We start from the raw sequence: 14966 nt of genomic DNA on the forward strand, positions 1-14966 counted from the left end.
TGGTGCAATGTCAGCATCCATTGAACAAATTAGACTTTTTGCCAGAAAATTATATGCTTACCCAAGAAAACCACGAGAGAGGAAACAGGAGCAGTATAAGATTGGTAAACATTATGCAAGTTTTTAAATCCTCATTTCTGCAGATGGTATTTGGACTGAACTGACTCTCCCAATTTTCTGGGGTCATTTCCTTAGAGACAAACTGATCTGTTTACACTCACGTGACTCATCTGAAAGCAGATAATAAACTAAACTAAAACCAGAAAGGTGTGAAATATTCACACTGCAATAAGTGGGCTCTGGCTTGAAGGATCTTAGCACGGCTGTGGCAAATACCTGCTTTACATTCCAAGATCCTTTAACATGTCCTGATGTTGGTTTGTTGGTCCTTTACTTGATGATGTCACAACAGAGTATGTTACCACCAGCAGCAACCACCCAGCACTTCCCAGTCCCTTATCTCTCTCCTGCCATGGGGTAAGCTCTAACGTCCTGGACACACCACTCAGCTCCATTTCATCCCAACATTTCATCCCAACACAGCACTGGAGAGCAATAGTTTCTCATCTACATGTGGGTCAGGGCCAGTTTTTGCACCAGGTGAGGTCCCCACACATCCACCCCAGTTCTCACTCCAGGGCAGCAAAGATGTTGGGGGCTGCCACATGGCAGGATGTGGCTCCCCATGCACTGATTTGTGTGCACATAGACTTCAGCATGAAACCAATGAAGAATTCTTAAAATAAGGCCAAAGATTAAAGAAAAAAAAATAAATTCTGGCACATAATGCTTCATAACTTTCTAGTGAACCCAGTAAAAAGCCAAGTCTTCCAGAATTTAAATTCCAAGTATAGAAACTACTATGCTATTGATAGCCAGCATTAAGTTTCAGTGCATTTAAATGCCTCAGAGACATTATATAGGCATATACTGCAACACAGCTTATCTAGCAAGCTCCAGCTTTGATAAGCTAATAATATGCTGAAAAAGCAGCCAAGAGCATGCTTTTAATTGGCTCCTCTAAAACACAGAGCCACAACAGAAAAATACTTTAAAAGGATACAAACCATCACCACCATATGAAGATGTGCCATCCCAAGAGATAACCACCTTGATGTGAACCTTCTTAAAAGGCCAGATGGAGCAGGATAAAACACATAAACTGGATCTCTCTCAGAGTTTATACCCATAAATCTGCAGATGAAATACTGGGAAAAGGAAGTGAGTGATTCCTCACTATTTAAACTCATGATTAGGAGTTTAAATAGTCAAGTTATATGCTTATTTTTATAGATGTCTGTCTTTATATATATGAACTGTTCTTTCTTTAGCTAAACTTTCCCACATGTGAAGTGTTTTGGTTGAAGTTATTGCAATAACTATATTTTCTTTGAAATAACCACAGCAAACTTCATATTGGGGCTTTTCTCTGCAGATACTGTATTTTTAATGGCATCAAGATTTTTGTCATTTTAAAAAATGGTGACAACTACTCAAAGAATAAGTTATCAGCAACATTTTTGTATTAAGACAGCTGAAACTCATGTAGTGGAATTGCTGCTGAAAACAGCAAAAATATAGCTATCAATGAATCTTTTTGCTTTGAGAAATCTTAAATGAGGATGAGGAAGGGCAGAAGCAATCCCACCTTGTACAGATTACCAGATCACTGCCTGCTACTATGATTCTGGTTTTTATATGGGATACTCATAACTCCCAGGGACAGGCTTGGATTACGTGCATAGCATCCACAAGGCTGCCAATCCCAGGATTATGTACTTATTTATGTATGTCCCTACTCCTTACCAAAGTTTTAAAGAAAGGATGTTCTACAAAGAAGTGATGTCAGGAGAACACTTACACACAGGAAAGCAGGATAATTTATGTGTCTTCAAGAAAAGATGGGCCAGATCTTACAAAGCCAGTCAGGAGTTATATAGACAAATCTGTGGCCATCACATGGAATAAACCAAGCTCATCCACAAAATGTGCTGGTACCCCAAGCCAGATCCAGGCTGAGGAAGAATGTGCAAGCTCCACACAGAGACTTTGGACTAGAAGCAATAGTACCTTGCAAACCTAGGTAGGGGGTCACCAGCTCAGAAACAGGGATGATTTATGCTTTTTGGCAAGGATTTTTAAAGCTTCTGATCAATTCACTAGTACAGTTACCCAGTGGCCTCCTAAACATCTATGTAGCCCAACCAAGGTGGGGAGGAAGGGGAGGAGTAGGGTGTGTGGATGTAAATAGCACTCTGTGGATGAGAAGAGAGCAGGAAGTTCTTAAAATGGTATTTTTATCAAAAGCTAGATATAGAAGGAGATATAACCTGGCATGGATTTTTCACAATCTACACCAAGTATCCACCTCCTCTGCTATTGGTAATTTATTCCTATTCCTCCTACCTACTGTTCTTCCCACCTTTACAGCACAGACTGTATTGCTGTAAGTATCCTGATTTAGAGTGGGAAACCAACCACAGTGTAATTTCTGAGGACTGAAAACTGCTTTCTGTCCTTTAATTGTCAAAGCAATTGTTCTCACCCCATTCTCAACCTGATGTTCCTGCTTCTAATTTTCAGATGAAGACTATCTTGGACACCCCAAAAAACCTGTAATTTTATTGGCTTCTCCCATTTCAGCTCTCTCCATTGCTCTATTAGGAAAAAAAAAAATTAAAATAAATTTTAAAAAAGCCTTTCTTCAAACTGCATCTCACTTAAAGATCTTCCAAGGGATTTAAGGCTTTTATACATAATTAGAAAATAGTCATGAAAATTAGTATTAGTGACCCTTTACAGAATGTTACAAGACATTGTCTGGAAAGTTGGCTGTTACAAGTCCTCAGTGCCACCTCCTCCTCACCCTACCAACAGTGTTTGCCCAGGCCCCAAGAATTTGAAATACAGCTGTCTGCAGCACCAATATAACTTTGGGCATACAACACTAGTATCACCACATATCCATGTGTGAATGGCCCCAAAGTTTTCCAGTGATGGGCCTTCAAAATCACTGTCTTGAGGACAAGCATTGCTTCCTCAGGTGAGCTGTTGACACACTGTCTATAAATAAAAGTATTTGCAGTCAAGCACCAGTGCTTCCATAGGGACATAAACAGTTTTCTGTCTCTTAGAGTATTTATGATGGCCCATTGCAGATGGCACAGGCTCCTCCAGGCTATAGTCACTGTAGATGGGACCCTCTGCAGAAAGAGGTAGGAGATTACCTGCTCCCAGCCATGTATTGTAGGCACAATACAGAAGTCTAGGTTATTCTCCCACTGCAGACAAAGCTGTGAAAACCCCAACATATTTGTTGTGGTTCCTCCCAGGCTTATTCTGTGCACAGCATCCTTGCAGATTGTCTGCCTGGAATTAGCATGCTTTGTGTGCTTGCCCTTCTGTTTCTGGGAGCATACACTTAACTCTTATTTTCCTTGGATGCTTCAGGGACAGCACCTGGAACAGTTCCCAAAGTTGGTGTGTCATTGCTGATATCATGCATTTTCTTCTCATAGGTGTGGAGACAGCCACAGGGGATCTGTAAATCTGTGTCTGACTCCAGTGTTGTCTTTTTTGCACACGTGGCTTGTGCTGCCAAAAACGATGCCAAGAGACCAATCTCATTCCAAAACAGCAAAAACACAGATAATTTCACACTGATTACCAGCCCTGATTGACCAGAAGTCACAGTTCTGTCAAAGTTATAGAGAAGAAAAATCCTCAACTGCCTACATGGGAAGGCTGCAACATGAAGTAATTAAATTGACTCATTTGCACCTACTCATTTCAGAAAAGCTCAGCTAATTAAAAGTTCCTCTCAGGAGGCAGTTTTCAAGAACTAAGTTTTGATAGGCACTGAATATGAGCTTCTGCCAGCTAAGGCAGAGGGGTGGCTTCCACCAGCCATGCACAACTTGTCAAGCATTTGCTGTCTCAAGAACGGCAAAAGATAGTGCCAGAAACTGCAACCTTTACCTGCAGGTATTTTACCAGCATTCACAGGTAACAAACAAATGCAATGCTTTTATCTAAGGCAGGAAAGGACAATCAGTCTTATTAAAATTAAGGGTTTCTTCAACAAGGAGGAGAGCCTTCTTAGGTGGAAGGTGGCACATGGCCTTATATATCAAGCTGCATCTCAAGCCACACTGGAGTCAGCAGCAAACAAATACCCATCCCACACTTTCCTAGAGAGAAGACATTTTTACTTTTTTTTTTTTTTTTTTCCACGGAGCAGACACCATTGCTATTCATTTGAAGACTATAATAGCACAGATTTACAGAGGTAAGCAGGCTGAACGATCTATTTACTCTCCTAAGCACAAAAGGTCACATGAGCAAAAAGCTAAAGAAGAAAACTTTCCAGTCATGGTGGGAATGTGCAGCCAGCCCTTCCAAAAAGCAGCATGAACTACATGCAACACCCACCAAATCAGTCAGGTTGAGACTCACTCATTTCAATCGGTTCCACAGGACCTCTCATCAGCTTCCACTAACAGTCCTTGATCTTCACACTGCTTTCTTCTCTACTTCCAAGCCTTCCAACTAATGAGTGGGTTATCTAGCAATTTATCACTTGCTAGCAATTTATCACCTGGCCACCACCCTCAGCTCATCAGCATATACATAATGAAGCACAAAAAGGGGTAATACACAATATGAATCCCTTTGAAAGGTCAGTCCTCGGCATGAAAGGCTTCCTGAATCAAATAACATTCAGGAGGGACAGCTGGAGTCACAGCTGTAGCTCTTGAATGGAAAGCAACTTTCAACTCACAGCACTTTGGGAAAATCACAGTCTCAGGAAGAGTTTTATAAGTGCACAAAGTTTTTTTGCTTGTAGAGGCTTACACTTTTTTTTTAATGCTGAACCTGAGCTCAGTTGTCATTTTTACATGGGTCCAAAATCAACAGATATTTATGATGACATTTTTTTGGGATTTTCAGCGCTATTTGTTACCTGTCCTTGTACACAACCCTTGTGGCACCTTTGTTTCTGGAAAGATAGGAAATCTGTAGCTGTACCCAGTATAGAAAATATACTGGAACTACACTGAAAGAGATTTGTAAGGGATCTTTTATCTGTCTGGGGGAAAAGGGAAAATTCACCAACACTTAACCATACCAGTGCTGATCCATAGGTGGTACACAGTGTTCATGAACCCAGGTGCACATCACTGCCACAAGAGGCTCACTACAAACCCTCAGAGCTTTTCCAAAGTGAGGTGGCAGAGTCTGAACAGGGTTGACAGGGACATGGCCCTCCCAGCAGGCATGACACTTGTTCCCATGTTGCAGGCCAACCTTTAACCATCCTGTGTGCTTGCTTGTGTGTCTCTGCCCCCAGCATGGCTGCAACCATAAAACCATGTAGCTCAGTGTCAATTATAACAGCAAAGAAGCCAGGTAATTATGGCAGCTTTACTGAAAGGGGTAATCAAGATGCAATGCCAGGCTAAGGAATGGTTGTCTGGGGAAAATTCCTGTGTCTCTCTTGGTTCCACATTGCCTTGCTTCTATCCCAGCTGAGGAATTGTAAAAAGCCTTTGAAGTACACTCAGCATGTCATCTGCATATGTTTGCATCTGGTTTACTGTTAGTGTGGCCAGACCAGATAAATGATTATGTGTATCTGACCTCTATTTGTTGATATTAGCCTTTTTCCTTGGAAGCTGTCTTTGTACACTGTCCAACCCTTGTCTGGCTGCTGGCTGCATCACTTTTTTGCAAATTCCTAAAAAGTGCCACACCACCAACTCACAGAGGACTTCTAGAAAGGCTTCCAAGAGAACACTTTCTTCAGAGAGCAGCTAGCATAAGTTACTTGGTCAGCTGTAATTCCCATCAATCCCAGAGAGTCAGCATCTACCTCAGGTGAGTGTGGGCTTGTGCACAGAGAGAGGAACAGCTGTGGCACATCCATGGACAATTCCTTTGGTCCATCTGCCACCAGCATTGCCACTAAACACCCCTGCACCCACTCAGCTGCCACGCTGCTCCTGCAGGTGATTCCCTGCCATACCTCACTGCTCACAGGCCCAAAGCCACCAAGGCATCTCTGTGCCTAATTTTAACTGAAGTGAAGGGGAGGAAGGTGTCTAAATACTGCTGGCTCTTATTCATTTGATAAGCCTTACCACCCCCAGGAAGCCTTGCTCAAGGACAGCACAAAATAGCACTCAGGGTGGTAGGGAAGGTACAATGCTGTCAGCTCCTAATTTCTAAAAGATCCATGAAAGTATTCAGAGTATTCAGCCACCCACACTGGCTTAAATTATGAGTTTATCCCACACTGTGCAGTCTTTAAATGTGTTTAGTGCTCCCTTTACCTAAGGGTAGTGTTGCTTCATATTCTCTAGCTCTGATGTCTGAGCTTTGCACTCACAGCAATCACCATGGCAGGCAAAGGTCTGGCCAGGTTCTACCAGCTGTATATCAGCAGAATTTAAATGCAATCAGTGGCATTATTCTTTGTTTATGACATTATAAGATCCTGAAGCATTAGTATTCATAGATTTTATTATCATTTCTATATCTAAATATCAAAGCATCTGGTATTTTTAAAATTCTACTGCAATTAAATTACAGTTTTAAGATTTTTAGCCTTTTTCTCAGGCAAGCTGGTGAAAGCTCACTTCTGCATTTTGTTGTAGTAATCCATTTCCTGCCAGTTTCATATCTGGGATCAAATATAGTAACTTTGTGTTGATAAGACACTGGTTATAAATTTAAATAATCCAGTCAAATTTCAAAAAGGAAAATAGAATAGGCCTATTTTTGCTAATCTTGGCTTTTACTAAGTCTGTCCCTATCACCTATCCCTATCTAAATTCTGGTGCAAATTTGATTTTGTGTCTTGAATGTCACAATCACTTGTAAAAGGCAGAACTAAAAACAAAAGTATGCATTTCACAAAATTAATATGCATATAACATTCATCAATATCTGAGTGGTTTGGAAAGCTGTGCTTTAATGATTAACACATCCACAGAAGCATCCACAGAAGGCAGGCAGGGTACACTGCTCCAATAGTGCCAAAGTCTGTCACACTACACATTGGCAATCTGGATGAGAAATAATTTTCCAAGTAATTTAAGTGCTGTGAAAATGAAGTTAGCAGTTTAGATACATTTGCAAAAACAAAAGCTGGTGATTACAAAGCTGGAATGAATGTGGACTGTGTTTACATCTGCTTCCTGGAAGGTAAAATGTAATCAGAGGAAGCAAAAGAAATTAGCTTTCAAGATTTTTTTTTTTTTTTTCTGTTTTGGGGTCTTGTCAGTAGGAGTTGTTTTCTTATGGCAGGATAATATGGAAGATTTCTGTGTTGTTATTCCATGGTGTGATTTGATGAGACAGCTGGTGTACCCCATGCTGGAACAACAGCTGGGAATGGTCATGTAATGTTTCTGGACAGTACAACACAAGCCAGTAATCTCTGTCTCTCAGCTATCAGTCACCTTCCTTTTAATTAGTTTCAGATGCAGTGTCTAAATAGGAAATTAAATGCCAGAAGTCCCACACTCTGAAACAGGGCTTCCTCAGACCCCAGGTAGAGCTTGATTGGTTTTGTTGCTGCACACCACTGACCTTTGAAGAGTGAAATTCCCAGTCATGCTCAAGGAGCTTTTTTCAAAGGACACATCTAATAAATGCTAGCCTTAACACAGTGGCATTTGAAACCTTGCAGAAAAAGACCCTAAACCTACTGCCAAAACCCACTTTATTCAGGATCAGTCTCACTCAAGTAAGATTAGCTGAAGTTAAAAAGGAACTACTCATCCAACACAAGGCAGCTGTTCAGGCTCCCTAGGAAATCAGAAATAAAAGGTAGCTGGTGATGGTGATTCATCTGTCCTTTTGGATTCCTATTTTAGGGTGGGTGGTGTGCCCTCCATGCCACTAATTTCTGGGAGATGGGCGACTAGAGCCTCTATTTTCTGAGGGTTAAAGTCAAGTGACCTAAAGCCTACTCATAGTTTCTACAGCTTTGCAGACTTTTCACTGCTGTGAAGAACAGAAGGAAAACTGTAAAATGTCAGATTGAGGGTCCCTCTACCCTACTTCCCACCACACCAACAGCAGATGCCTAGTGAACAGGCATATAGCAAAACTCCTGTCACCCCCTCCCAATTTCAAGACATCTTCAGAACCTCCTGATAAGGCTGTGGTTTCTATGCAGTTGGTAATCCCAGGGGTTTACTCTTACATTAAATCTTTCTTGAAATCCTAAAAATTTCAGCACCCACACCATTCTTTGTCAAGAAGATCCATGAGTCAGCTGACTGAGATGTTTTGTTTGTAGCCCTACTATTTTGCCCTACTATTTTATTAGCTTAATCTGATGTCTCCCACCTCTTGTGCTGGAAACGAGTAAAAAAAAAAATCCATCTATTCATTCTCTCCATGCCACTCAAATTTTTTTGCAAATCCATCCCCTCCTCCCCCTTTATGGCCTTTCCATATACAAAAGTCCTAGCTTAGTCATCCTTCATACAGAGACTTTCTGTTCCTTTGATCATCTCTGTTGCTCATCTCTAAACCTTTTCTGGATGCCTTTTAAATTTCTTGTGATGGAGGGATCAGGACCTTCTAACCTCACTAGAACAGACAAGTTCACATCCAACATCCCAAACTTGTTGCAGTGCTACTTTCTCAGGACCAAAATGCCTGTCAGCACAGTGATTAGCCAGCACAGTGATAAGCAGAGTTGAAACTGGAGCAACAGGAGCAGCCTCAGTCAGCTCTTCCCACCTCATCCTCTTCCCCTGCAAGTGGCAGAGATGAGAGGTGGGAAGTGCCAGCTCATGATGGCAGAGCCATGGCAGGTGCAGGAGCTGCAGAGCAGGACCAACAGGGAGACAGACAGCTGGAGCTTCCTGAAGCACAGAGCAGCCATGAGTGGCTCTCTCTGCCTTCATCACCTCTCTCCCAGGTCCCTTTGGTGCCTCAGCCATAACTTGCCAAGCAGAAGTGAAAACACAGAATCCCTTCCCTTGGGTCCCTGCCTTTCCATGTTCATGCAGAGAGGGCAGTTGTCCACAGCAGGTTTCATCTTCTAACACTGGAAGTAAACATGTCTTGCAAATCATCAACATGCAGAGCTTGTGGGATGGCCATTCATGAGAAACTTCCCTTTGATTTAATGGCAGACCTGTCTATGGGAGGGCTGATGGATGATGTGCAGGTCTAGGGCCTGCCCAGTAAGCTGCAGCCCTGCCTGTGATGCAAGGTTGATCTTTATCTTCCTGCCTGCTGGCTGGTAGCTGGGGCAGTGGGAGAGCAGGCTGTCCTCAAGTAAAGCAGAGGGCAGCTTTAACCCAGACATCCTCAGAAGCTCTGTTCAAAACCACATGGGTTGAAGCAACCCAAAAGCTTTAAATAACAGCTCAGAAAGAAACACTCCAAGAAGCTTTGCTTTTGTGCACCTCACTGATATGCTTACTTTGTGAATAATTCTTTAAGCATTGAACCCTTGCTTATGTGTGTCTTAAACCCAGGGCTTAAGGTGCCTTCCAGATGGCCCCTTGCTGCTCAACACAAATATTTTATTACTACCTCAATCAAAATCTCCTTTGAAAGAAATAAAGAAAGCCAGTGTTTGCTTTGCTTCCATATAGACAACCTTAAAAACCCCCAAAATTGAAAAAAAAAAAAAAAAAAAAAAAAAAAAAAAAAAAAAAAAAAAAAAAAAAAGAAGAGGGAAGAAAGCAGAAAGGGGAAATGTGGGGGAAAAAAATGAGAAAATATTAAAAGAGAAAAGGGGAAGGAGAAGGGAAAGGGAAAGGACACTGAAAGGACAACTTCAGTTGCTTCTTGAAACACAGACTAGAGTTATAAAGTAATGGAACCAAAGTAAAAAATCTCAGTTTGAACCATTTGGATTCTTGATAACCAAGTGATTATTTATCAAAAGGTACTAATACCCTATTTGCCCCTAGAGTAATGGTAACATAGGTGGGCTGAAGAAAACAGGACTGATGATCCACTTCAATAAAGCTGACAAATTCTGGATTGCATTGGCTGAGAATATATTTTCATTTGTGTTACTGTCTTTTCCTAAAGATAATATAAACCTCTTCATACAATATCAGACCTGATTAAAAGCACGTGATATCCAGTGCTCAGACTCCATGGTTAGAAAACAATATTTTGAAAAAACAGCATTATTATGAATGTTGTTGTTGTTATTATTATTATTATTATTAGCTATTATAAAATATCAACCAAGGAAAATATTTTTTGTCTTCAGAAAAATGTTAAATTCTCAGTAGGGTGGGGTGCAGCTGACATTCCTAGTGGTTTGCTGTCTTGTTTGGAGCACCATGTGGTTAACAGCTAAAGGGCAGAAATGCTTGCTACTGCAGAATTGCAGTCATCTCAAGAAAATGCATGGCCTAGAGCATTTTGTAATTCAGCCAGAGCAGAAATGCAAAGGCAAATAATGGTAGGAAAAGAGGTAATTTACTTTAGATTATTGTTGGTGGTGTAATGTGACTGTTACTTGTTAATCTCAATTTGTACCGAAGCCTTTGCACAATATTGGTAACAGTGCAGTATTAAATATGGCAAGGCAGCTGCACCATGAAGAACCAAAAAATGGGATTTACTTTAACTCCTATGGTGTCACATTTCTGCAATAAAAACAACTTTTTACAGGAAAACTACAGTGATAAGCAAGTGCCTGTTCAAGGAAGGGAGAAGAGAGCTGATTCCATAAAGCTTTCACCCTTTTCATCACACACATGTGCTACCTCTTCCCTCAGAGCTTAGTGGGCTGCCAAGAGCCTTCAAATCTCAGAGTCTGGGTCCAGGGGGATCAATGGATCATGAGGAAACAGCTGGGAAAGGAAGCTACAGTGTTTATTGCTTGGGTTAAGAAGGACACAGCCATGGGCTTTCCAACAGGTCTTGTTCCTCCTTCACATCTTGGAGGCAATCCTGAAGCAAGCACAATGCCAGAGATTCATGAATTGCGTGAAGTCCAGTAACTTGATCTTCTCCAATAATTTGATTTGGCTCTTTTTTAATGAGGAGATTCCATACCTTCACCCCACCCTGCAAAGGTATGAATGACAGCCTGTTTCAAGGTCTTAATTTCTAGCAACCCTTATCAAATGTAATGCAGCTATAGATTTGATGCCAAGGCCACACATTAGTCTGTGCAAAAAAAAAAAAAAAAAAACATGTATCTGACATCTCCAAAATGCTACACAAAGAAACCATCCCATACTGCAAATATTTTGGCTCCTATTACATTGGTGGAGCTATGACAGTCATAATCAACTGCCAATTTTTCCCTGTCTGCTTTTCCTATATTGACAAAAATGCAGAGTAATCCATAAGACTGTGGTTTAATTAGTGTAAATTACAAACAAGTGAGGCATTTTCTTGAGTAACATGAGACTAGGGGCTTTTTATTCCCCCTTTTGTATTTAGTAAACCAACTCACAGTATGTAGAATCCAAACTTGTCCTCTAAGCAACTCAGCATCTTCATCTTTTAAAAGTTTTGGCAAGATATTGAGGCCTTTTCTGATTTTGTTAAAGTCTATGCTAGATTTGCTTTTAACTTCAAACTGAAGCAGAAGTTTATCTTTAGTGTAAAATTCAGGCGAATTTGGAGAAGACTAAATAATGGAGAAACAGTGGAAGCACTGAAAACAAAGAGAATTACCAGGGTTTTAGGTTTTTTCTTTCTTTGTTTAATTACAAGTTCATTAAGCAAACAAAGTAAAATCTTGCATACCGAGGCCAGAGTAAAGATATACAATAAAAGAACATGATATTTTTATCTTGTGATAGATCAGATGATAAATGCTGACTATCACCATGTTTACAGGTCATTTCTGTATTTGCACGCAGAAAGGCAAAGTACACAACTAATCCTGACTCATGCCCTACAAGGCAAGATGTTCAGGATGGATGGATCAAAGTAATGAGCTCAGTGCCACAATGACTGAAACAACCTTTTTTTCTTTCTCAGTGTTGGGTCTGTGCAAAGCAGCTAATTGATGTCATTTGTTGCCTCATAGAGAGCTTGGCAACTGTACAGCTCCATGCAGTTTGTAAAGTAAGCACCATCACTAACAATTTCACTGGAGGGAAATGGAGGCAGAGACAGCAAGTGTCTGGTGCTAAATCACCCAGCGTGTTGGTGTCAAGTGCACAATCAGGGACATGGTAAAGACCCCCCAAGGCCTGAGCCAGCCTAATGCTGCTCTTCCAGGAATCCCCTTTCCACACCAGCCAGCTGGCTGAGACACCAAAGCATCAGAGCTGCAAATAATAAACAAACCAGGAGGAACGGGACCAAGTTCCCCATGGCAAATACCTCCAAGATTTCAACTGCTGTCAGCAAAACATATATCCCAGCACAGGCATTACTGTCAGCAATAACATAATGCCATTGTCTCTGGCTGGCTTTAGTGCAGAGTGTATAGAAGAAATCCAGTGTTGGGTGGTAATGGTTAACTTTGTCATGCTTGATTCCCCTCATCCACACTGCTCAGTGTTACCCCTCCAACCTCCTCCTGCTGCTCCCTGGATGGTCATAACTCATGTGGCAGAAGGAGTGGGGAGAGAGGAAAAGCTCAGGCCCTGTTTTTACCCATGATTTGGGAGGCACAGGATTGAAACCACTGTTTTTCGTGTGCTACCAAGATGTGATTTACCAGAGTATAGTTGGCAGAGCTGAAAATAAAAGCTTAACTTTATCCAGCCTCTCTAGATTACCATTGCAATTTTTTTATGTCTTGAAAGTATTCAAAAGAAATTTTAATTTTGAGCTGAAAAGTAATAGCTCAACCCTGCAGTTATCAAGGTCCTTCCTTGGTTTACATGGGATACTGTTACTTCTGCAGTTTTGCTAGTTGAATGGGGTTTTTTTTCTGAACAGTGGTCATGGTGCCTGAGCCCTGCTAGGACACTTTTTCTGACTTCTTACCCAGCAGCAGAGTTGTCAGGCTGTACCATCCTTATACAGAAGGCATAAATTATGAGTCCAACAGTTGAATGTAAATCCATTATTGTTAAAATTCAACTCTGAACTCTGTGGGTTCAGAGAAGCAGAGATCAGACCTTAATAAATTTTTCACTTTATTTGAAGCACAAGAACTGACACACAGGATTTATATTGATATGAAGTAGGTAAGAACAATAATTCAGTTCCCCCTCCTTCCAAAAAGTGATCTAATTTGACTTTCTTTCCTCCTTTAATGGGAAAACAACAAATGCAAACTGGAAAGCAGATCAACAAATGTTAACTCCACATGGAAAGACAAACCTGCATTCCCTACCCAAGGGCCAAGGAAAGCTTCACTCCCTGGAGGCTGAGGCCAATGGAAAATACCAAAGGTTTGGCTCCATTTGCAGCCAAGCAACGCCACCTCTCCTGAGCCAGGGCATCTCTGGTTTGGGATTGTTCCTCACCAGATTGAGTACAGGAGAAAAGTCAGGCTCTCAGAAATGTTTCATAATCCTTGTTCACTTCTAGCATAAAATCAGAGCCTAACATTGTCTCAGGTGGCTTGAGATGACTCTTTTTGAAGTCAGTGGAAAGATTCCTGTGACCTTAGTGCTCCTTGGGCTGCTACTGCTATTGGTGCATAAATCATGCACCAATTTTCCCATGGCTCTTGCCTGAGAAGAGGGATGCAGTATTTTGCATTATTTTCTGGTTCAGACTACACCCCACATGGAACATATTGCAGTAGTTAGCTAATGTTTATTGGGGTGGATCACATCAGCTGGTGTTGCTTGGAAAGAACAAGCAAAAATGTAAACCAGTTCTTCTGTTACACAAGTATTCCATAGCAATGTGGAGCCCACTAAGACATGAAAGGCACATCATAAAGGGCAGGTATAACTTTGCATCAGTCGTCTGCACCTCCTTCTTTTCTTCTCCTTGCTAACTGATAGACTGGGGCAAGTCACTAGAAAGATGAATTTCTAGCATCCACTTACACATCATTTTACCACAACCACACTCAAACTTACCAGTATTCTGCATGAAAAAAACAAAATGTGACCTGCCACCCAACCAGCCATATAATTGTGACCCACCAAATGTCAGATAAACCTGCCAGAGCCTTATGCAGGAGGCAGCTTTCTCACTGTGTGCATTGTAGTGTCCATTCCATTCAATATCCAGTGGTACTTAGGTCTCTTAAAAGTCTGTTTCTACCTCCATTCCTACAGACCAATAATTTCCTTGAGCAAACAGGTCTGTGGCAACAAAAGACTTCACAGGATTGCACACATACATAATTATTCGTATTTTCAAACCCTTCCACTTATATGTTCAGAAATTATGTCATCTAGGTTAATTTCTGCACATTAAAGCAGTGATGACATGTGAGCAAATTCAAGCCTCTGACTCTTCTAAAGTATTTATGATACTTTATATCTCTGCAGTGCAACTGAAATGAAGAGTTAGAATCCACAGGAATGATTAAGTAATTTTCATGGAACTATTTCCTCCTTTAAGTCCCTGAAAATCATTGTGTGGCATTACTGGAGTTGTTCTACTAAGGCTATCACAAATGCTGGTGGAAAGGGTCTTCATACAGATTTCATTTAGCTGTCTCCTGAAGAAACTAAAAACTCATCCGTTGCAACATAAGCAGAAATGAGGAACAGGCCTGAGGTTTAACAGGAAGAAAAGCAGTCTGGAAGAGAAAGGGGGAGAACAAGTCTTGCCTGCTAGCAGTAACAGTTTTAAAGGAGGTACAGTGTTAGATCTTCTGAGGAACCCCTGGCCCCTTTATTTTATTACTAGCTGTGTTTCGAAACAGCCATTTATAGAAAAGATCCACTCTGCTCACTGTCAATTGCTAACATATGTCCCACACTTGGCAAACAAGACGACTCGGGAATGACATTTTGTGAATCATCAACAACATCACCCAAAAGTGGCTGTGTCTTTGTTTTGGGCTTTATAAAAGGTTTTTTCCCCAAACAAGA

The 14966-nt window shown here is 41.1% G+C and overlaps 1 long non-coding RNA gene across 1 annotated transcript; it reads left to right on the plus strand.

The window, feature by feature from the left end:
• Nucleotides 1-491: 491 nt before the first annotated feature.
• On the plus strand, nucleotides 492-7717 carry LOC306799317. Its single transcript, XR_013773577.1, has 3 exons — nucleotides 492-605; nucleotides 4241-4288; nucleotides 7479-7717. It is a non-coding gene; the product is annotated as an uncharacterized lncRNA (long non-coding RNA).
• Nucleotides 7718-14966: the final 7249 nt, after the last annotated feature.

The sequence above is a fragment of the Erithacus rubecula genome, assembly GCF_903797595.1.
Source record: "Erithacus rubecula genome assembly, chromosome: 3".
In the NCBI taxonomy this organism is placed as follows: domain Eukaryota; kingdom Metazoa; phylum Chordata; class Aves; order Passeriformes; family Muscicapidae; genus Erithacus; species Erithacus rubecula.